Source organism: Colobus angolensis, unplaced genomic scaffold (genome assembly GCF_000951035.1).
Source record: "Colobus angolensis palliatus isolate OR3802 unplaced genomic scaffold, Cang.pa_1.0 Scaffold516, whole genome shotgun sequence".
In the NCBI taxonomy this organism is placed as follows: Eukaryota; Metazoa; Chordata; class Mammalia; order Primates; family Cercopithecidae; genus Colobus; species Colobus angolensis.
This window is the reverse complement of record NW_012118666.1, coordinates 347,465-371,237: the sequence shown is the minus strand read 5'-3', so window position 1 is coordinate 371,237 and position 23,773 is coordinate 347,465.

Genomic DNA, 23,773 nt, shown 5'->3' with positions numbered 1-23,773 from the left:
TCCTCACCCCTGTTGGCTCAGTGTTTGCAGGGCCATGGGTGGGTAGAGGTCAGGGAGTGAGCTGGCCCAGGTGGGCAGGACTGGGGGCCCCGTGAGCCAGCACCCTAGGATTAGATCACCCACGAGTAATGGGTTTTTTTCCGTCCAGCCTTTTCCCGACAAGAAAAGGCCTGATGTTCCTCATCCGTGTTGTTCTGAGAAGGCATGTTTATGTCTGGCAAGGGAAGGGTTCTTGGGAGGCAGGATCCCAGGGCTCCCCCTGCGCTGCCTGGCCCCAGGGGTTGGCACCGCCCCAGAGCTGGTTTCCTCCCACCATCTCCTGACACCCAGCCCCCACGCTTTTCAGATGCCTGCCTGAGAACAAATAAATACTTCTGCACCATGCACATGAGCTCAGATAAGCGGCCGGGGCTTGGCCAGAACTGGGGGCACCAAATGCCCCCAGCTGGGTGCCAGGCCTGCATTTCCCACCCAGCACCCCCTCATCCCACAATGCGTGGAGGGACAGAGATATACTGTAAGCAACACGGGACCTGATGTCAGGGGTGGACAGCAGCTCAGCGGGTGATGTCAGCATGAGCAATCGTCCCCATCGTCACTGCTGTTAAGTGAGCCGGCACTTGGTATCCCCAGGCCCGGCGCCAGGCCCTGTTCACGTATTCTCACGTGGGGCTCTCATAGAGGCGAGAGCAGTAGAAATACCATCAACCCTTTTGCTCAGTGGGACCAGGAAAGTTTGAGCGTTGTGTGTGTTTGTGCGTTTAGAAACAGGGTCTTGCTCTGTTACCCAGGCTGGAGTGCAGTGGTGCGATCATAGCTCGCTGTAGCCTAGAACTCTGGGGCTCAAGCGATCCTCCCACCTCGTCCTCCTGAGTAGCTGGGATTACAGGCATGCACCACCACACCCAGCTAACTTCTGTTTTTAGTAGAGATGGGATTTCACCATGTTGGCCAGGCTGGTCTCAAACTCCTGGGCTCAAGTGATCCACCTGCCTCAGCCTCCCAAAGTGCTGGAATTACAGGCATGAGCCACCAGCCCCACCATTTTTTTTCTTTTGAGATAGGGTCTTGCTCTATTGTCCAGGCTGGAGTGCCGTGGTGTGATCATGGCTCATTGCAAGCTCTGCCTCCTGGGCCTAAGCAACTCTCCCACCCCAGCCTCTGGAGTAGCTGGGACTAGAGGCACATGCTGCCACACTAGGCTGAAAAAAAAAAAAAATTGTAGAGATGGGGTCTCACTATGTTGCCCAGGCTGGCCTCAAACTCCTGGGATCAGAAACCTGGTGGTCATTCTAGGTACCTCCCTTGGGACCCCCGCCTCACCGGCTCCTGGTCCCAAAGCCTGTCCTCCATCCCCTGCTGCTGTGTCTGCTTCAGGCCTGGCTGTCTCTGGCCTGGGCTGTCACAGAGGCTTGGCAACTCCTGGCTCCCCGGCTCCGAGCATGACCCGACAGTTCCTCCACCACATCTTCCTGGGATCCCCCACACTGCCCGCATCTAACCCCCGCCCCACGCCCTGCAGCGAAGCTGACCTTCTGAGATCCTTGGCCTCACCCCAATGGCCACGCTGGTCTCTGCCCACCACTTCCTGCCCTGCCCTGCACACACCAGCCATGCAGAGCTGGGTTCGTTCCCCACCCACCCACCCACTCCCACAGCCTCTGGCCCCGCTGAGGCCCGACCAGGACACGTGGGCGGTCCAGGCTGGCGGTTGAGTTTCCTGGGCAGCCAGTAATTTGGCACTCCTTCAAACAGGTCTTTATTTATTCAGCATTTATTTCTAGGGGAGGTGGGTGCTGCGGCGGAGCAGGGAAGGTGTCTCCCTTGTAGAAGAGCAGGGCCCGGGCACAGTGCCCGTCTCCCCTCCTCACCTGCAAACGCAACTCCCCTGGGAGGCTCCCGGCAGCTCAGATATCACCTCCTCCAGGAAGCCCCACCCTGACTGCCTCACCCGCTGTCCTGGGCTTCTTCCATGCCACTTATTTTTATCTTCACTGAAGCATAATTTACTTCCAGTGAAGTACATGAGTACATGAATCTTTTTTTTTTTTTTTTTCTTTAGACAGAGTCCTGCTCTGTCATCTAGGCTGGAGTGGCGTGATCTTGGCTCACTGCAACGCCCCCCTCTTGGGTTCAAACAATTCTCCTGTCTTAGCCTCCTGAGTGGCTTAGAGGCGCCCGCCACCACGCCCGGCTGATTTTTGTATTTTTAGTAGTGACGGGGTTTTGCCATGTTGGCCAGGCTGGTCTCAAACTCCTGACCTCAAGTGATCTGCCTGCCTCAGCCTCCCAAAGTGCTGGGATTACAGGCGTGAGCCATTGCACCTGGCCCAAGTACATGAATCTTAAGCATCCCGCGTGATGAATTTTTCCCTCACTTGTGTACTCATGTAACCATCACTCAGCTCAAATCCTTGCACTGTGTTTTAATCTTTTTTTTCCCCCCCAGTAGTCTGTTTTTCGGTCATTTTCCCTGCCAGCCTGGGAATCCTTCAAGGGCAGAAGCACCTGCTGTTGGCCCCTGTGCTGTGTGGGACACAGTCTGAGAGAGTATTGGTGCCTGTGAGCCGGTGGCTGTGTCCCCACCCGTGTGATTGTCCCCATGTATATGTGTATGACAGAGGCTGTGGCCGTGGGAACATGTGGATCTGTGAGCCTGGCCAGGGGCCCCAGTGCAGGGGCAGGCGCCCCCTCCTCCACTGGAAGAGAGCCTTGTCCGATCCCCCAGCCAAGGGCCTTTGCAGGGAACGGTGGCCCTGCTGGAGAGTCCCTGCCGGCTGACAGCCCGGAGATTAGTCTCCAAGGCCACGACGCCAGTTGCCATAGGCACGCAGGCCCGCGTCAGGACTGCGATTTCTCATCCTGGTCACGCAGGCAGGCGGCCGCCCCTGCCCGCCTGCCAGGAGCCAGGCCCAGGCTTTAAATAACAAGGGTGGAAACCTGAACCGCGGAGCCGTCTGCCCGGCAGATCCTGGCCTCCCCTCCTGGTAGAGCAGGCATGGGGCGGCCTGGACCCCGCATAGTGCCGGCGGCGGTGGTCCCTCCGTGCCAGCCCCGGGGGACAGGAGAGAAATGGAGAAACCTGAGTTTGGGGGCTCTCTGAGTGCTCCTAGTACCTGATGCACAGCCCAAGCTGAGAGGAGACAGCCCGTTTTCCTAAATCCTGTCCTCCACTTGGAGGAAGGATATCCTACCTTCCAGAAGCCTAGATGAAGGGCAGTTGGGGCTTCGCAGGGCCAGGCCTCAGATCGGCTTCCCCCAGCCCCTCCAGGGAAGAGACAGGCAGCTCCCTCGCTTCCTCTTGGAAGGCAGCATGAAGCCCTGTGCTTCCTGGAACTGCCCTTTTGCCCGGGCCTGGGGCCGACTTTCCTGTCCTGGGGTGGAGCAGCTGTGTTGGATGTTTGGTTTTGCTTTTTGTTTTTCTCGATTTTTTTATTTAAAAGAAAAATTTTTTTAGAAATGAGGTCTTGCTCTATTGCCCAGGCTGGAGTGCAGTGGCGCAATCCCAGCTCGCTGCATTCTTGAACTCCTGGGCTCAAGCCATCCTCCCACCTCAGCCTTCCCAGTAGCTGTGACGACAGGCGCGTGCCACCATGCCCAGCTCATATTTTAAATTTTTTGGTAGAGATGGAGTCTTACCCAGGCTGGTCTCAAACTCCTGGCCTCAGGCGATCCTCCCGCCTCCCTGGCTCCCAGAGTGTTGGGATTACAGGAGTGAGCCACCACACCCAGCCTGGTTTTGTTTTTAAAGGATAAGGTTTCTGTTGTTTCTTTCCAAATTGTAAAAGTAATACTTACCTTAAGTGACTTAAAAAATACAGAAAAGTAGAGGGAAGCAAAGTCAGGCATAGATCCCGCCCTGAGATGGATGGTCTGGAGCTGGCATCCCGGGCTGCCCTGTGTGTGCCCCTGAGGTCATCCTGTCCAGGGTTGGAATCAGCCTCTGCTGGGCATCAGGTTGCCGGGACCTTCTCCTGGTTTATATGTGGGTGTGTGTATCCGTGGATGTACCAAGTGAAAGCTTTGGGGAAATATCTTTGCATGTAAATCTTTGCATTTGGGATAATTAACTTAGGATTAATTTATAGAATTATAAGTCCTGCAGCGAAGGGTGGGAACAGAGTTAAAATTAAACTTCCTGAAACACGTCACAGCGTCACCAAATCACTTGTGCTGGGAGGACTGTGCACCCAGGGGTGCTTCTGTGGGGTGGGCTGGTATTTAGTGTGAAACTCATGGCTGCTGGGCTGCTGGGCTGGGAAGAGCTTGGCCACAGGTGTGGGGTCTTGTTTCCAGTGACATTCCCAGCTGGCTCTTGCAGCCTCTGCCCTGGTGACAGGAGGGGGTGAGGGGGCCAGAGGAGGCTGGAGGTGGAGCCCTGCCTCTAGGCGGAACTGTACCATCCGTACTGCAGGGCAGGATTAAAAAGGGACAATTTTGCTGTTTGTTTGTTTGTTTTTCTGTCATCTCACTGGGTGTCCCAATACCTGATGTCTTCTAATACTTTTTTATTTTTATTTTTATTTTTGACACGAGTCTCCTTCTATATCCCAGGCTGGAGTGCAGTGATGCAATCTCGGCCTGCTGCAGCCTCAGCCTCCTGAGATCAAGCGATCGTCCTGTCTTAGCCTCCCAAGTAGCTGGGACGACAGGCATGTGCCACCACACATGGCTAAATTTTAAATTTTTTGTAGAGTCAGGGTCTCTCTGTGTTGCCCGGACTGGTCTCAAACTCCTGGGCTCAAGTGATCCTCCTCCCTCAGTCTCCCAAAGTGCTGGGATTATGGATGTGAGCCACTGTTTCTGGCCTTATGCACACTTTTCGTTGAGAACAAAGTTATTTGTTGTAAGGGAACTGTTCACACACTAAGCTACCCAGGTAACCAGCACCCAGGTCAAGAAACAGCATTGACAAGCCCCTCTCACCCCCTTCCAGTTAGTACCACTCTCCCTGACCCCACCACGATAACCGCCATTCCATCTCCTGGCTTCAGAATTTGGCCTCCTTTTGAACCTTATGTAAATGGAATTCTACAGTGTTACCTCAGATTCTTTCATCATCCTCGCGAGATTCTGCCATGGTGTTGCGTGTCTTTGTGGTTTGCTTGTACGTCTGATGCCTTTTCCAATAGACGGGGCACCCGGGAGGAGTCAGTGGAAACATGTGCTGTGGAAACAGATCAGGTCTTGTGCTGAAATTTGGACACTTCTGAATTACTGCCCATAGTCAAGGAAATAGAGTTTATTTCCCTAAAGGATGTTGTGTGGTATATAGGAAAAAATTTGTAATCAGCATAGCTGTTAAGCCCACAGGAGAGCATGTTGTGTTATGGTGTGAACTTGAGTTGGGTGTGCAGAGATCTGGGGTTCAGTCTGACCCCTCTGGGCCTTGGTTTCCCTAGACGAACATGCAGGTGGTTAGATGAGGGGCCCATCTAGCTCAGTGCTGTGATGTTGAGCATATACTTCGCAGTGCTAAGAGGCTGTTTTCCAAAGTGTTTGAAGTTTGCTCTTAAGATCTTATTTAGGCTGGTCACAGTGGCTCATTCCTGTAATCCCAGCACTTTGGGAGACTGAGGCAGGATTGCTTGAGCCCAAGAATTTGAGCCCAGCCTGGGCAACATAGCAATGCCCCATCTCTACAAAAAAAAAAAAAAAATTTTAATTAGCTGGGCCTGGTGGCATGTGTCTGAAGTCCCAGCTACTTGCGAGGCTGAGGGAGAGGATCGCTTGAGCCCAGGAATTTGAGGCTACAATGAGCTGATTACATCACTGCACTCCAGGCTGGGTGACAGAGCAAGACTGTCTCTACAAAAAAAGTTTTAAAAGCCAGGCGTGGCGGCATGCACCTGTAGCCCCGGCTACTTGGGAGGCTGAGGCAGGCGGATGGCTGGAGTCCAGGAATTTGAGGCTACAGTGAGCCGTGATCGCGCCACTGCATTCCAGCCTGGGTGACAGAGCGAGACTCCATCTCTACAAAACATTTTTTAAAAAATTAGCAGGGAGCTACTCGGGAGGCTGAAGCCGGCGGATGGCTTGAGTCCAGGAGTCTGAGGGTGCAGTGAGCCATAATCACGCCATTGCATTCCAGCCTGGGTGGCAGAGCAAGACTCTGTCTCTTAAAAAAAAAAAAAAATCTTATTTACCAACTTGGCTCATTTCTAAGTGGAGCAAAAATGCACCGTCTCACTTTTGCTCTGCCTGAATTACCCGCAGGCCAGGTTTTCTGGCGTCAGGAAGGAGCCGTGTAGATAGAGCCAGGGTCTCCTGGGGGCAAAGACCCTCCGAGAGGCCTTGATAAGTGGGCAGCTTCTACTGAACAGCCCCCAGGGATGGAGACCCAGTGCCCACATAACAGCTTGTTCTTTCATTCTGGAACAGTTCTTCCAATTAGGAATGTTCCCTTGTGTCGGCTGAAAGCCTGTGTCCTTAAACTCTCTACCAGCATAATGGCAATGAACCTGGGCTTGGGTCTTCAGGAACCAAAGCCGTGGAGTCAAGGATTTGGAGAGATGGTATATGCCTCACCAGGCCTAACATGATAGTCTTTTTTTTTATTTTTAAATTGAGACAGGGTCTCACTCTGTCACCCAGGCTGGAGTGCAGTAGTGGACCTCAGCTCACTGCAACCTCCACCTCCCAGGCTCAGGTGATCCTCCTGCCTCTCAGCCTCCCAAAGTACTGAGATTACAGGCGTGAGCCATCACCCCGGCCATCCTTCAATTTAATTTTTTTTTTTTTTTTTTTTGAGATGGAATCTCACTCTTTCACCCACCCAGGCTGGAGCGAAGTGGTGCGATCTTGGCTCACTATAACCTGCACCCCCCGGGTTCAAGCAGTTCTCCTGCCTCAGCCTCCCGAGTAGCTGTGATTACAGGCACCTGCCGCCACGCCCGGCTAATTTTTGTATTTTTAGTAGAGACGAGATTTCACCATGCTGGCCAGGCTAGTCTCAAACTCCTGACCTCAGGTGATCCGCCCGCCTCAGCCTCCCAAATGTTAGGATTACAGTCGTGAGCCACCGCGCCCAGCCTGTCTTTCCTTTTTAAGGCTCAGTAATATTCCATTATATGGATAGATTGTGTTTTGTTTATCTATTCATCATCGGACGCTTGGGCGGTTTCTGCCTTTGGCTGTTGTGAATACTAATCCTGTGAACATGCTGTACAGATGTGTCTTTGAGACTGTTACCGTTTTATTAACAACATTGCTGCAATGAGGGATCTCAAATCTGGAGTGGATCTGATAAATCACCTCTTTCAACCCCTTATCCAGTGCTTGAGTCTGTCCTTCCAGAATCCCACGGAGACTTCTGGCCTCAGATGCATGGGTGGGAGGCATGCCGCCTCCGGACATCTCTGACCAAGGGCCCAGAGCTGGGTGGCTTAGGGTGCAGGAAAGACGCTTGTGAGTGGGACCATGGCAGAGGGATGTGCATCAAGGCATCCTCTAGCTACAGATGCCCCCAGGGAGGCAGCGGTGGGGCTGCTGCAGGAGAAACCTGGGCTGGAAGCTTGGACATACTTTCCACGATGGCCAGGATTGATGGACAGTGGAATTCATCAGAGGAGTCTTGGAGACTGGGGCCTTTAAAAATAGATGCAACTGGGAGCAGTGGCTCACACCTATAATCCCGACACTTTGAGAGGCCGAGGCTGGTGGATCACTTGAGGGCAGGAGTTTGAGACCAGCCTGGGCGACATAGCAAGACTCTGTCTCTACTAAAAATTTTTTAAAAAATTAGCTGGGCGTGGTGGCGCACTCATGTAGTCCAGCCTGGGTGACAGAGTGAGACCCTGTCTTTAAAAAAAGAAGAAGAAGAAGAAGAAAGAAAAGAAAACACATCCCATGGAATCAGTTTCTTTCTTTTTTTTTTTTGAGATGGAATCTTGCCCTGTCGCCCAGGCTAGAGTGCAGTGGCATGATCTTGGCTCACTGCAACTTCCACCTCCCAGGGTCAAGCAGTTCTCCTGCCTCAGCCTCCTGAGTAGCTGGGATTATAGGTGCCCAACACCACGCCCAGCTAATTTTTGTATTTTTAGTAGAGATGTGGTTTCACCATGTTGGCCAGGCTGGTCTCGAACTCCTGACCTCAAGTGATCCGCCCGTGCCGCCGTGGATTCTATTTCTGTTAGGAATGTGTTTGTTGCAAGTAACCTGAGAAACAGAGGCTGAGGAGGGAGGGGTATCTCGTGTAACAGGAGGCATGGGTGGGTGGTCTAGCCGCAGGCAGCTGCTCGGGCACATCAGAGGGGCCCACACCATTTATCTCTCTCCTCTGGCTGAGGGCTTTGGGCATCCTGGCCTACAGGGGATGTGAACCACCAGGCAGGGCGCAGGGTGTAAGGGATTGGGCCCCCATTACCTGCTTCCGGGGAAACTCTGCTCTTTTGTTTGGGAATGCCTCGCTGGTCAGACTGTGTCTTGTGGTCCTCTCTGGCTGTGGGAGAGTATAGGAACGGGAGGATTTTGTGTTGTGGCCTCTACAGAAGAGGAGAGCAGGGAGAAGTTGGTTATTTGGGGATTGAGGTACCAGCCACACAGCATCTGTCTGCCTCACAATCCCAGCACGCTCAGCTGGGCATGGTGGCTCACACCTATAGTCCCAGCTACTCAGGAAGGTGAGGCAAGAGGACTGCTTGAGCCTAGGAGTTCAGGACCAGCCTAAGCAACATAGGGAGACCATGTCTCTACAAAAAAAAAAGAAAAAAATCAGCCAAGCGTGGTTGTGTGCACCTGTAATCCCAGCTACTCAGGAGACTGAGGGTGGCGTGGGGAAGATCCCTTGAGCCCAGGAGTTCGAAACCAGCCTGGACAACATAGAGACAACATGTCTCTAAAAACAAAGAAATGAGACGCATTAGACAAAAGTTATCAAAAGTTGGACTCAGTGATGTAAATGAGAGAATTACAAGATAACTTTTCTTTTCTTTTTTTTTGAGATAGAGCCTGGCTTTGTCACCCAGGCGGGAATGCAGTGGCACGATCTCAGCTCCCTGCAACCTCCGCCTCCCGGGTTTACGCAACTCTCCCTGCCTCAGCCTCCCGAGTAGCTAGGATTACAGGCACCCAATGCCATGTAGGGCTAATTTTTGTATTTTTAGTAGAGATGAGGTTTCGCCATGTTGACCAGGCTGGTCTTGAACTCCGGACCTCAGGTTATCTGCCCGCCTTGGCCTCCCAAAGTGCTGGGATTACAGGCGTGAGCCACTGCACCTGGCTGAGATAACTTTTCTCTTTGTCTCTATTCCCTTTCTGAATATGAAAGCTTTCCAGTTCTGCTTGATATTGTAAGAAATACTAAGTCACCCAAAGTGTATGCAGTCTCTTTTTTTTTTTTTTGCGGTCTCCTATCTAAGAACTAACCAGACCTGACTCTGCTTAGCTTCTGAGATCAGATGAGATCAGGCGCTTTCAGGGTGGTGAGGCCGTAGACTGTTTTTGCAATCTCTAGGAATTTTTTTTTAAGGCCAGAGAAAGATAAATTATCCACATTACTTAAACAATTTTTAAAAATATACAAGAAAGCCTAGCTTATTTAAAGCCCAAAAAACTGTAATTCCATTGGTAGCAAAGATGTTAAACATTTAAAATGTGATTAAATCTAAAATTGGTGACTTCTGAATAAACTGTAGTTTTGAATTTGATATAGCAAATCTGTGGCAGTGTTGAACAAAACAACTTATACATAATGCATTTTTATATTTTAAACTAACAAAGATGCTTCAGAAATATCGAGGACATTTTTTAAAGAATTATTTATATTTTAATCTTTTCGAGTTTTCCATTTTGTTTCCATCACTTCCATTTTTTTCAGAATATTGTGCCTCCTCAAACATCACAGTAAGAGAGCGGTGGGACTAGAGATGGAGCCCTCAGCATAACAAATAAAATTTAGCCAGGTGCAATGGCTCACACCCGTAATCTAGCACTTTGGGAGCCCAAGGTGAGAAGATCACTTGAGGCCAGGAGTTCGAGAGCAGCCTGGGCAACATGTGAGACCCGATCTCTAAAAAGTAAAAATAAAAACTTAGCTGGGTGTGGCGACGCATGCTCTGGTCCCAGCTGCTCAGGAGGCTGAGGCAGGAGGATGACTTGAGCCCAGGAGTTGGAGGCCACAGAGAGCTATGATCACACCACTGCACTCCAGCCTAGAGACAGAGCAAGACCCTGTCTCAGAATAAGGAACTGTAGCACGCTCAGAATCCTAGAGTCTTGCTCTGGGTATCAAAATTGGATGTAGGCTCTTTAGCTGCAGTTGCAAAGGGAATTATAAAATAGACCTGGAGTCAAAAACAAATGGGTGACTTTACAACTGGTAAAGACTGACTTAAGTAGGATGCTTTTAGCTGCAAATGAAAGAAACCTCTGGCCGGCCAGCACGGTGGCTCACACCTATAATCCCAGTACTTTGGGAGGCCAAGGCAAAAGGATTGCTTGAGACCAGGAGTTCAAAACCAGCCTGGGCAACATAGCGAGACCCTGTCTCTAACAAGATTTTTAAAGTGAGCCAGGTGTGGTGGCAGGCGCCTGTAGTCTCAGCTACTTGGGAGGCTGAGGCTGGAGGATTGCTTGAGTCCAGGAGCGATCGAGATTGAGGCTGCAGTTAGCTATGATTGCATCACTGCACTCCAGCCTGGGTGACAGAAAAAAAAAGAAAGAGAGAGAAGAAAAGAAGCTGTAGTCCTTGGTGGGGGTGGGGAGAAAGAAGAAGAAGAAAAGAAACTTTACTAAGAGTGCCTTAAGAAATACGGACTTTTGCCTGGGCACGGTGGCTCACGCCTGTAATCCCAGCACTTTGGGAGACTGAGGAGGCGGATCACCTGAGGTCAGGCGTTCGAGACCAGCCCGGCCAACCCCGTGTGGGTGGTGGTGGGTGCCTGTAATCCCAGCTACTCAGGAGGCTGAGGGAGGAGAATCACTTGAACCCAGGAGGTGGAGGTGTCAGTGAGCCAAGACCACGCCATTGCACTCTAGCCTGGGCAACAGAGCGAGACTCTATCTCAGGAAAAAAAAAAAAAAAAAAAAAGGACTTTTACTGTCTCACCCAAAGCTTAGGGATGGCAGATCTGGGGGTCATACAGAACCAAGTTGTTCCATGAGTTCACGCTGCAGTCCTCAGATACCCTCACCTTCCAGGCTGATTATTTTCGTGTCTCTAGTTGGCTGTCATGGTCAGGGGTATCACATGCAGGAGAAGGAGGACATCTCTGGTTTCAGTCCCCCCCCTTTTTGTTTTTTTTTTGTAATAGAGTCTTGCTCTATTGCCCAGGCTGGAGTGCAGTGGTATGATCTCGGCTCCCTGCAACCCCCACCTCCTGGGTTCAAGCGATTCTCCTGCCTCAGCCTCCCAACTAGCTGGGATCACAGGCATGTGCCACCACACCTGGCTAATTTTTGTATTTTTAGTAGAGACGGGGTTTCGCCGTGTTGGCCAGGCTGGTCTCAAACTCCTGACCTCAGGTGATCTGCCCACCTTGGCCTCCCAAAGTGCTGGGATTACAGGTGTGAGCAACCATGCCCTGCCTGGTTTCAGTCCCTTTCTAAGGGCAAGGACAGCTCTGCTAGAAGTCCCTCATGTCTCAGTGGCCAGAATTGGGTTCTGGCCTCTCCTTACACCTGTCCCAGTGCCTTGCTCTCAACCTTGGAGACTCACCACATTATCTCCAGGGACTGGGAGGGCCCAGCTGCCCCAAGCACCGGTTGCTGGGGCAACCCAGCAAAGATTGTCCCGTCTTTAGATACCAGGACACAACGAGGGGATTCTGTTAGCAGGGAGTGGGGCAGAGGACTTGGAGGGCAGCCTTTGGGGTCAGATCCAGGACTGGAACTTGGATTTTTTTTTTGACAGGGTCTAACTATGTCCCCTAGGTTGGACTGCAATCACAGCTCATTGCAGCCTTGACCTCCTGGGCTCAAGCTATCCTCCTGCCTCAGCATCCCGAGCAGCTGAGACAACAGGCATGCACCACCACACCTAGCTCACTTTTTTGTTTTTTCGTAGAGATGGGGTCTCACTGTGTTGCCCAGGCTGATCTTGAACTCCTGGGCTTGATCCTCCTGCCTCAGCCTCCCAAAGCACTGGGCTTACAGGCATGAGCCACCGCGCCCAGTGAGACCCCAGGTGTCTTAACCATGACCCCAGACTGCCTTCTACTGCACTGCGGCTGGGTGTAAGACCCTCTCCCGCTGCCCAGCCCAGAGCCTGGCCTGAGCAGATATGAATGGAAGGCCAGGGCTGTGACTGGCAATGTTCTCCCCAGCTACAGTGACAGTGAGGAGGGGCAGAAATCCAGGACCCCCAGGCCACTCTATCCCCCTGGGGAGCCTTTGGGACTGGAGAGGGAGTATTCAGTGGGAGGCTGAGGCTGCTGGGGAGAAAGGATACCCCCCCTTTCCAGAAGGGGAGAAATTTCTTTTTTGTTTGTTCTCTTAAGCTTCTTTTTCAAGAAACAAGCATATGGCAGCGGATGGTGCGGGGGCCGTGTTTGGGTGGGGTGTGTGCCTGCCTTTGCCTTTTACGTGGTTGGGTGTATTTTTTTTTTTCTCCATCAGCTCCAACGCCCAGCTGGTCCACAGGGCAGTGAGACTTGAATCACAGAGGCGCTTCCCTGGTGTCCAGAAAAATCCGGCTCTTTCTAGTGGCGCTTCCAAGGGGGAAGAGATTGGAGGGCTCTCCAGCAAACCCAGGCCTGAGCTTTGCAGAGGTCTGAGCTGAGGACTGAGTGTCCAAGGTGCTGAGGGTGTGGACTGTCTTTGTGAGGTGGGGTATAGCCGGTGAAGGAGCCGGTGTTAATTTCCTGAAGCTGCTGTAACACAAGCCACAGACTTGGTGCCTTAAAAAAACAAATTTCAGGCCAGGCGCGATGGCTCATGCCTATAATCCCAGCACTTTGAAAGGCTAAGGTGGGCAGATCACGAGGTCAGGAGTTCAAGACCATTCTGGCCAACATAGTGAAACCCTATCTCTACTAAAAATACAAAAATTAGATGGGCGTGGTGGTGGGCACCTGTAATCCCAGCTACTCAGGAGGCTGAGGCAGGAGAATCGTTTGAACCCTGGAGGTGGAGGTTGCAGTGAGCTGAGATCCCACCACTGCAGTCCAGCCTGGGCAACACGATGAGGGAGGAAAAAAAAATTCTTTCTTTCTTTTTTTTTTTTTTTACTTTTAGGTTCTTGGGTACAAGGGCAGGTTTGTGACATAGATAAACTTGTGTCATGAGGGTTTGTTGGACAGATTCTTTTTTCACCCAGGTATTAAGCCCAGTACCCAATAGTTATTTCTTCTGATCCTCTCCCTCCTCCCACCCTCCACCTTCTGAAAGGCCCGGGTGTGTGTTGCCCTCTCTCTGTGTCCATGTCTTCTCATTGTTCAGCTCCCACTTATAAGTGACAACATGCAGTAGTGTTTGGTTTTCTGTTCTTGTGTTAGTTTGCTAAGTATAATGGCCTCCAGCTCCATCCGTGTCCCAGCGAAGAACATGATCTCGTTCTTTTTTGTGGCTGCATAGTATTCCATGGTGTATATATATCACATTTTCTTTATCCAGTGTATCATCGATGGACATTTAGACTGATTCCATATTTTGCTATTGTGAATAGTGCTGCAGTAAACATACGTGTGCGTGTGTCTTTATTGTAGAATAATTTCTGTTCCTTTGGGTATATACCCAGTAAGGATGCCAGGTCGAACAGTATTTCTGTCTTTAGGTTTTTGAGGAATCACCATACTGTCTCCCACAGTGGCTGAACTAATTTACAATCCCAACAGTGTATAAGTGTTCTTTTTTCTCCACAACCTCACCGGCATCTGTTTTTGTTGTTGTTGTTTGTTTTTGTTTTGAGATGGAGTCTCACTCTGTCATCCAGACTGTAGTGCAGTGGTGTGATCTCAGCTCACTGCAACCTCCACTTCCTGGGTTCAAGTGATTCTCCTGTCTCAGCCTCCCAAGTAGCTGGGATTGCAGGCATGCACCACCATGCCCGGCTAATTTTTTTTATTTTTGTTTTATTTTATTTTATTTTTTTGGGACAGAGTCTCACTCTGTCGCCCAGGCTGGAGTGCAGTAGTGCGATCTTGGCTCACTGCAAGCTCCGCCTCCCAGGTTCACGCCATTCTCCTGCCTCAGCCTCCCGAGTAGCTGGGACTACAGGTGCCTGCCACCACGATAAATTTTTTTATTTTCAGTAGAGACTGAGTTTCACTGTGTTAGCCAGGATGGTCTTGATCTCCTGACCTTGTGATCTGCCCGCCTTGGCCTCCCAAAGTGCTGGGATTATAGGTGTGAGCCACCACGCCTGGCCCAGCATCTGTTATTTTTTGACTTTAATAATAGCCATTCTGACTGGTGTGAGATGGTATCTCATTGTGGTTGTGATTTGCATTTCACTCATGATCAGTGATGTTGAGTCTTTTTTCATGAGATTGTTGGCTGCATGTACATCTCCTTTTGAAAAGTGTCTGTTCATGTCCTTTGCCCATGTTTTTATGAGAACAACAAAAATTTCTATTCTTACAGTTCTGGAGGCCAAAGGTCCAAAATCGTTACCACTGGGCCAAAATCAAGGTGCCGACAATGCCATGCTCCCTCCAGAGGCTCTTGGGGGGAATCTGTTCCTGGCCTCTTCTCGCTCCTGGGGGCTGCCAGCACTCCTGGGCTTGTGGCCGCATCACTCCAGTCTTCAAGGCCAGCATCTTCCAATCTCTCTCTACTTTGTCTTCACTTGCACTTCTCTTCTATATGGATGTCCAGTCTTCCTCTACCCTATTTTCAAAAAATTTTTATAGAGCTGGGGTCTTGCTGTGTTGCCCAGGCTAGTCTCAAACTCAGCCTCAAGTGATCCTCCTGACTCGAAGTGATCCTCCTGCCTTGGCCTCCCAAAGCACTGGGATTACAGCAATCAGTCACTGTGCCCAGCATGACCTCTTCTTCTCCTTTTTTTTTTGAGATAGGGATCTCACTGTGTTGCTCAGGCTGGAGGGCAGTGATGTGATCTCAGCTCACAGCATCCTTGACCTCCTGGGCTCAGGTGATCCTCCCATCTCAGCCTCCCGAGTAATTGGGACTACAGGCATGCTCCACCACACCCAGCTAATTTTTTTTTTAATTTTTTGTAGAGATGGGGTCTCATTATGTTTCCCAGGCTGGTCTCAAACTCCTGGGCTCAAGCGATCCTCCCACCTGGGCCTCCCAAAGTGCTGGGCTTACAGGTATGAGCCACCACGCCCGGCCATGACCTCTTCTTATAAGGATGCACGTGATGGTATTTAGAGCCTACCCGGCTAAGCCAGAATAATCCCTTATCTCAAGATCCTTAATCACATCTGCAAAGTGATTTTGCCATATAAGGTAACACTTACAGGCTCCGGGATTAGGACGCGGCTGTCTTTTGGGGGGTCATTTTTTGACCCTATCTCGGGTCTCTAAGGGCAAACTCCAACAGCCATTCTAGTAGACAGGTTCTCCTGTGATAGATGCTGGCCAGGTAAAGGAGACAAATGGAAGATCCCAGCTGACCCACCTCGGCTCTGTCCCCTCTGAGGGGACCTTATTCTCATTTATGTGGACTCCCTAAGCCATAGATCTAGGCTGGAGTGCAGTGGCGTGATCTTGGCTCACTGCAGCCTTGACCTCGTGGGCTCAGGGGATCCTCCCATCTCAGCCTCCCGAGCAGCTGGGACTACAGGCATGCGCCACCACACCCAGCTAATTTTTTTTTATTTTTTATAGAGATGGGGTCTTGCCATATTACCCAGGCTGGTCTTGAACTCCTGAGCTCAAGCCGTGTCCACTTTCCCAAATAGCTGCCCCACTTTGGGGGGTACAGCAGCGTCAGCCTGGTGTGCCCTCAGGGTGTATCTGTTATTTATCTTGGACTGCATAAACCAATAGCCCAACATTAGCAGTGTCAACAGTCATTTCTTCTTTTACTCTTCACAGTTTGAGAGTTGTCTGAGCTCAGCCAGATGGGTCTTACTCAATCTCTCCTACAATTACAGTCAAAAGGTTGCCGGCAGGATTTGGAGGCTGCAGTGAGCTATGATCACACCACTGCACTCCAGCCTGGGCAACAGAGCGAGATCCCGTCTCTAAATAAAAAGTTAGCAGGGCTTGAGGTCATTTTGAAGATGTTTCACTTGCTGGCCCGGGGCCTGAGCTGAGGAACAGCCAGGGCCCCTCAGGCTTCTCTGATGCCCCTTGGCCCCTCCAGCACGGTGGCATCACGATACCCAGGCTTCCCACGTGTTGGCTCAGAGTCCAGGGGCAAGGGTCTGAGAGTGAATGAGTGGCTGGGGGAAGTCTAGCACCTTTGGGGACCTGACTGCAGAGGTCACGTGTTGGAGCTGCCCACACATTCTGTTCGTTCAAAGTGGGTCCTTATTCAAATCATGTTCGAGAGAAGAGAATTAGATGACACCACTTGTTGGGAGAAGTATTAAAGAACTGATTTATTTTTTTTTTTTCACTTTGGGAAGCCAAGGTGGGAAGATCCCTTGAGCCCGGGAGTTTGAGACCAGCCTGGGCAAAATAGGGAAACCCCCATTTCTATTAAAACAAACAAACAAAAAGAACTTATTTATTTTTTAGAGACAGGGTCTCGCTCTGTCACTCAGGCTGGAGCTCAATGGTGTGATCACGTCTCACTGTAGCCTCCACTTCCTGAGCTCAAGTGGTCCTCTTGCCTCAGCCTCCCCAGTAGCTGGGACTACAGGTATGCACCACCATGCCTAGCTAATTAAAAAAAATTTTTAATATAGAAATGGGAGTCTCGCCGGGCGTGGTGGCTCAAGCCTGTAATCCCAGCACTTTGGGAGGCCGAGACGGGCGGATCACGAGGTCAGGAGATCGAGACCATCATGGCTAACACGGTGAAACCCCGTCTCTACTAAAAAATACAAAAATCTAGCCAGGCGAGGTGGCGGGGGCCTGTAGTCCCAGCTACTCCGGAGGCTGAGGCAGGAGAATGGCGGGAACCCAGGAGGCAGAGCTTGCAGTGAGCTGAAATCTGGCCACTGCACCCCAGCCTGGGCGACAGAGCGAGACTCCGTCTCAAAAAAAAAAAAAAAAAAGGAAATGGGAGTCTCGCCATGTTGCCCAGTTTGGTCTCGAACTCTTGACCTCAAGCAGTCCTCCTGCCTCAGCCTCCCAAAGTGCTGGTTTACAGGCATGAGCCACCGCACCTGGCCTAAGAATGTATTGTCAGATGTAAAACCACTGCAGGAGGAGGGACCAGAGAAGAGGGCCCTGGGGCCCCAGAAGGAGGGTGCATCTGCCAGCTGGATTCCAGGGGTCTGAGTACCCAGGTGCATGGGGTGGGAGAGTGGGTGTAGGCTCCAGGTGGGCGTGTCCTCTTCGGGAAGAGTGGGAAGGGCCCTCCAGAGCCCAGGCCCAGGCTCCTGGCTGAGGCTAGGACAGTCTCAGAGCATTTCCCCCCAGACAGCCCCAGAATCCGACTGCAATCTGTGCCAACAGCACTTTGGCGTTCTGCTCCACTGCCTGCCAGCCCCACCGCGGACGCTGCACCCCACTGGGCTCACTCGTGCCTTAGTGCCTTTGCCCGAGCTGTCCCCTCTATCTGGACTGCCCCATCCCTCGCCACCCACCTTCTCCATGTCTCCTGATTCTTCCAAACCTGCATCAATGGCTCCTCTCTTCGGAGGCCTTTCCAGGCCTTGTTAAGTGTAACAGGCCCTGGGCACACACAGATGAAAGCAGTCAGTCCTATTCTCCAGGAGCTGGTGCATGGGGGCTCTGACGCCTCCACATCCTGGAGGGGGAGAGAAGAAGGAGCTGAGGGAGCCCAACCAAGGGGTACAGCGGGAGGTGTTGACGAGCCCACTACAGCTAAGAGGGAGCCAGCAGCGGGGAAGGGCAGCTCTTAAAAAGGGCGCAGCAGGTGCAAAGGCCTGAGTGAGAGTACAAGGCCCACCCAGGGGCCTGCAGGCTGGAGTGTGGGGCTTGGGAGGGAAGACGGGCTCAGCTTCCTCTGTGGTGTGACTCCTGATGGGACAGTGAGCCTCTTGAGGGTGAGGTCATGCCCTGCCCATCTCTGTGTCCCAGCACGAGTGGGGCTGGGGCCAGCCACCTTCTCCGTGAAGGTTTTCATTGCATTCAGACTATGCTAGAACTGACCCCAGGAGGACTTGGACTAGCGTGTGTGAATGAGTATGTGAGTGTGCATGCAAGTGTGTGTGTGTGGACATGCATGTGAGTTTGCATGCATGTGTGTGTGTGAGTGCATGTGTGTATTGTGTGCACATGAGTGTGTATCCATGTGAGTGTGGGTATGCATATGTGGGTGTGTGTGCGTGCATGTGTACATGTGAGTGTCAATGCGTGTGCATATATGTGTATGCATGTGAGTGGCTGTGTGTGTGTGGGTGTGTGTGGGTGTCTGCCTATGTGTGTATGCATGTGAGTGTTTTGCGTGTGTGTGTGTGCATGTGGGTGTGCGTGTGTGTGGGTGTGCACATGTGAGTGTGCATGCATGTGGGTGTGCGTGTGTATGTATGTGTATGTGCGTGTGGGTGTGTGCATGTATGTGTGGGTGTGCATGTGCTGTGGGTGTGCGTGCGTGTGTGTGTGTGCATGTATGTGTGGGAGTGTGTGCGTGTGGGTGTGTGTGTGCGTGTATGTGTGTGGGTGTGCATTCCTGTGTGTGTGGAGTTGCTAGTGCTCACACTCACCCCTGGGGCAGAGATGTGCTAGTTAGGTACCGCCTTCCTCTCTCCACCCCATTCTAGCAAAGGTCACTGAGTGTCCTGTCTAGTCTTAGGAATGACACTCCACACTGGACAATGAGAGCAACCAAATACTTCCTCTCTTTCCCCCGCCCCCGATTTTGAAAAATTGTATTAAGACCGGGCATGGTGGCTTATGCCTATAATCCCAGCATGCTGGGAGGTTGAGGTGGGAGGATTGTTCCAAGCCAGGCGTTCAAGACCAGCCTGGACAACACAGCAAGACCCCATCTCTACAAAAAAATTTAAAATTAGCCCGTCATGGCGGTGCACACCTGTAGTCCCAGCTGCTCAGAAGGCTGAGGTGGGAAGATGTCTTGAACCCAGGAATTTGAGGCTGCAGTGAGTTATGATCACACCAGTGCAATCCAGCCTGGGCAACAGAGTGAGACTCTTTCTCAATAAAGTAAAATATAAAAACAGAACTACTATACAATCCAGCAGTTCCACCTCTGGATATATACCCCCAAATAATTGAAAACAGTGTTGCCAAGTGATTTGCATACTCATGTTAATAGCAACATTATTTGCAAGAGTATAAACATGGAGTGCAGCTGTACAGTCACAGCTCACTGCAGCTCCGACCTCCCCAGGCTCAAGCCATCCTCCCACCTCAGCTTCTTAAGTAGCTGGGACTACAGGTGTGCACTAATTTTTGTATTTTCTGTAGAGATGGGACCTCGCCATGTTGCCCAGGCTGGTCTCGAACTCCTGAGCTCAAGCAATCCTCCTGCCTCAGCCTCCCAAAGTGCTGAGATTACAGGCGTGAGTCACTGGACCTGGTTGGTAGTCCTATTTTTAATTTTTTGAGGAACCACCATGCTGTTTTCCACAGTGCCTGTACCATTTTGCATCCCTGCCAACAGCACACAGCATTCCAATTTCCCCACATTCTCACCAGCACTTGTTTTTGTCCTGTGTTTTTTTGCTTTTTGAAACAGAGTTTCGCTTTTGTTGCCCAAGCTGGAGTGCAATGGCCTGATCTCAGCTCACTGCAACCTCCACCTCCTGGGTTCAAGGGATTCTCGTGCCTCAGCCTCCCGAGTAGCTGGGATTACAAGTGCCCGCCACCACGCCTGGCTAATTTTTTTTATTTTTAGTAGAGACGGGGTTTTGCCATGCTGGTCAGGCTGGTCTCGAACTTCTGACCTCAGATGATCCACCCGCCTTGGCCTCCCAAAGTGCTGGGATTATAGGCGTGAGCCACCGCGCTTGGCCTTCCTGTGTTTTTATAGTAGGTATCCTGGTGGATGTGAGGTGGAGTTTAGATTTGCATTTTGCTAATATTTAGTGATGTTGGGCATCTTTTCATCCGCTTTCTGGCCATTTGTATATCTTCTTAGGGGAAAGGTCTACTCAAGTCATTTGCCTATTTTTTAATTGGATTATTACTGTTATTATTAATGGAGATGAGGTCTCACCGTGTTGCCCAGGCCGGTCTCGAGCTCCTGGCCTCAAGTGATCCTCTCACCTCGACCTCCCAAAGTGCTAGGATTATAGGTGTGAACCACTGCGCCCAGTCTTAGTGGTTGAGTATTAGGAGGTGTCTGCATATCCTGAATATTAATCCCTTACCGATATACTATTTACAAATATTTTCGCCCATTCTGTGGTTTGCCTTTTTATTCTGTTGATTCTGTCCAAAACTTCTCTTTACTCATAGCACAAAGGTTGTCTATCTCTAAGCCAAGCTTCTTCCCTTTGCTTCTTTCCAACAGTATATTATCCTTCCACTCCTGTACCCAGAGAACTCCTATTCACTCTTCAAAACCCACCTCAACAGTCATCAACTCAGAGAAGCCTTGTATGTCAGGCCCCTCCTCCCCCAAAACTAAGTAAATAAAACAATTAAATAAAACACAGGTAACCCCTTTCCCCAGTGTGAAGCTCTGTGCCTGGGCGAGCTTCTCCGCTTGTCCTTCTTTCATGGTCCTGTAATTCTTTATTTTTTTTTTAATAAGATGGAATCTCACTCTGTCACACAGGCTGGAGTGCAGTGGCGAGATCTCAGCTCACTGCAGCCTCCAACTCCCAGGTTCTAGCAATTCTTCTGCCTCAGCCTCCCTAGTAGCTGGGACTATAGGCGTGTACCACCACCTCCAGCTAATTTTTTGTATTTTTAGTAGAGATGGGGTTTCATCATGTTGGCCAGGCTGGTCTCAAACTCCTGACCTCAAGTAATCCTCCCACCTCGGCCTCCCAAAGTGCTTGGATTACAGGCATGAGCCCCTGCATCCAGCCTGGTCCTGTAATTCTTTCTGGGCACACTGGCCCTGTGAGCTGGAGGAGGGCAGGCGGGGCCTGGCACAGAACAGCCTCCTGGTAGGTGTTGAGTGAATGAGTAGGGGTGGTGAGAGGAGGCCAGGGAAGGCACCCAGGCTGTGTTCCTCCCACTCCCAGCCTTGCCATGACCTACCAGGCCTCCAGCTCCTGCTGAGTTCTTGCAGGGGTGGCCCCTCCCCACTTACAGCTCACTGCCTCGGACTAGGTCCCAGCTGATGGCCCTGCGGAGGTGTCCTCTCTGCTCTTACCCAGTATGACCTAGGTGGGAGCCAATAAGCACAGGGAATGAGTATTGCCCTGAGGGTTCAAAAGTGTGCGAGGAAGGAAGGGAGGGAGGGAAGGAAAGAAGGAGGGGGAAGAAAGGAGGGAGGGAGGGAGAGAAGGAAGGAAGGGAGCAATGAATGAATGCACGCATCAAAGAATGAATGAATGCACACATGAATGAATGCATGCACACAAAGGAATGAATGCACACACCAAGGAATGAATGAATGAATGCACACACTAAGGAATGAATGAATGAATGCACACACCAAGGAATGAATGAATGAATGCACACACTAAGGAATGAATGCACACACCAAGGAATGAATGAATGCACACACCAAGGAATGAATGAATGAATGCATACAAAGGAATTAAAGAATGCACATGAAAGAATGCATGCACACACCAAGGAATGAATGAGTGAATGTACACACCAAGGAATGAGTGAATGAATGAAAGCTCACAAAGGAATGAATGAGTGAATGTACACACCAAAGAATTAGTGAACGAATGCACACACAAAGGAATGAATGAATGAACGTACCACTTGTGGGGAGTGAGAAAGGCCTGAGAGACTCCCAGCTGAGGGGGCCCCCATGTGTGCCCCTGCTGCTGAGGGGCCTGGGCATGCTGGTGCATGGGGGAAGGGCTTGGGTTTGGGCTGAACTGGCTCACAGGCGACTCATCAAGTGTCACAAATGACCTTGAACAGCTACTAAAAATGACCTTGAGCAGCACGCTTCCCCTCCTGAGCCTTAGCCCCCCAAGATGCAACATGGATTAGAACCACCTCATGGTGCTTTTCTGAAAATTCGGTGGGCCTAATGTGGTGGCTCACGCCTGTAATCCTAGCACTTTGGGAGGCCAAGGTGGGTGGATCGCTTGGGCTCAGGGGTTTGAGACCAGCCTGGGAAACATAGCGAGACCCCATCTGTTTTGTTTTAAAAAAAAGAAAATTCGGTGGCGTGACGGGTGTGCCGGTTGGAGAGCTGTGACATTTGTTTTTTTGGTTCAACCCCAAGCCAGTGCAGACAAGTGACCGTCCCCAGCCAGCAGGCCAGGCCTCTCAGTGTCACCCTGGCTGAGGTTATTTGTGTATGTGTGTGTGTGTCCCTTTCTTAACTGTCCTCTTTCTTTGCATCACGTGTGTGGTCTTTTCTGTCTCATACACACATACCCGTTGCATTTGCATGCTCTGACACACTGGTTTCCTTTTTAAAAATTTTTATTTTTGGAGGCAGGGTCTTGCTCTGTCACCCAGCCTGGAGTGTAACGGCACGATCACAGCTCTCTGCAGCCTTGAACCCCTGGGCTCAAGTGATCCTCCTGCCTCAGCCTCCTGAGTAGCTGGGACCACAGGTGTGGACCACCACGCCTGGCTAATTATTTTATTTTTGTAGAGGTGGGGTCTTGCTATGTTGCCCAGGCTGGTACACTCCTGCTTCTTTATGTATGTGTGTATGTATTCTCTTTTTAGAAAATTATTTCATTGAATCCTTCTTTAAGCATAGACTTTTCCGAAGCTCTGGGGACACTTGGGGAGAAGAGGAGGGGAGGGTTCTAGATGCCCCCTAGGGCCACATTGGCCCTGGGTGCAGGACACGTCCATGCAGGAGAAACAGACCCTGCTGAGGGGTCTCCTCTGCCTCCTCCCTGGGTCCCAGCTGGGTGGTCTCCCCTGTTCACTGCTGGGCAGGGTCGGGCAGTGCAGAGCCGAGCCCACCGCTGTGTCATCATTCCAGGGCGAAGGGGCTTGAAGGCTGCGTCGTGGGGTGCTGGGAACCCGGATTTAGTCGGTATGACCTGAGCTCAGGTTTCAGCTTTGCCACATCCTTGCAGTGGGGTCTTCGGGTTGGAATTCCTCCTCCGTAAAATGAGAGCTTGTGAGAATTAAACCTGGTCCCGGCATTTAGGAAACAGCCTTGTGACTCCTTCCCTCTGTTGCCTCCAGAGAGGGTGGTCCTGGAGCTCTACCGAGCTCACTCCAGCGAGAGTCATGGCCGAGCCCTTGGGCCAGATGCCAAGTTCCATGCCACCTTGGCACTTACTTTTTTGGCTCTGGGCCTCTTGGCTGTCCTCTCTGTGAAGGGCATCTAAGGTGGTGGGTGGGGGAGGGGAGTTTGCTTTTTTTGTTTGTTTGTTTGTTTTGTTTTTTTATTTTTTCGAGATGGAGTCTCACTCTGTCACCCACGCTGGAGTGCAGTGGCATGATCTCTGCTCACCACAGCCTCCACCTCCTGGTTCAAGTGATTCTTCCTGGCTGGGCATGGTGGCTCACGCCTATAATTCCAGCATTCCTGGGGTCCAAGGTAGGAGGATGGCTTGAGGCCAGGAGTTCGAGACCAGCCTGGGAAACAACGGCAAAACCCTGTCTCTACAAAAAATACAGAAATAGCTGGGCATATGCCTGTGGCGCCAGCTACTCGGGAGGCTGAGACGGGAGGATCGCCGGAGCCAGGAGTTTGAGGCCACAGTGAGCT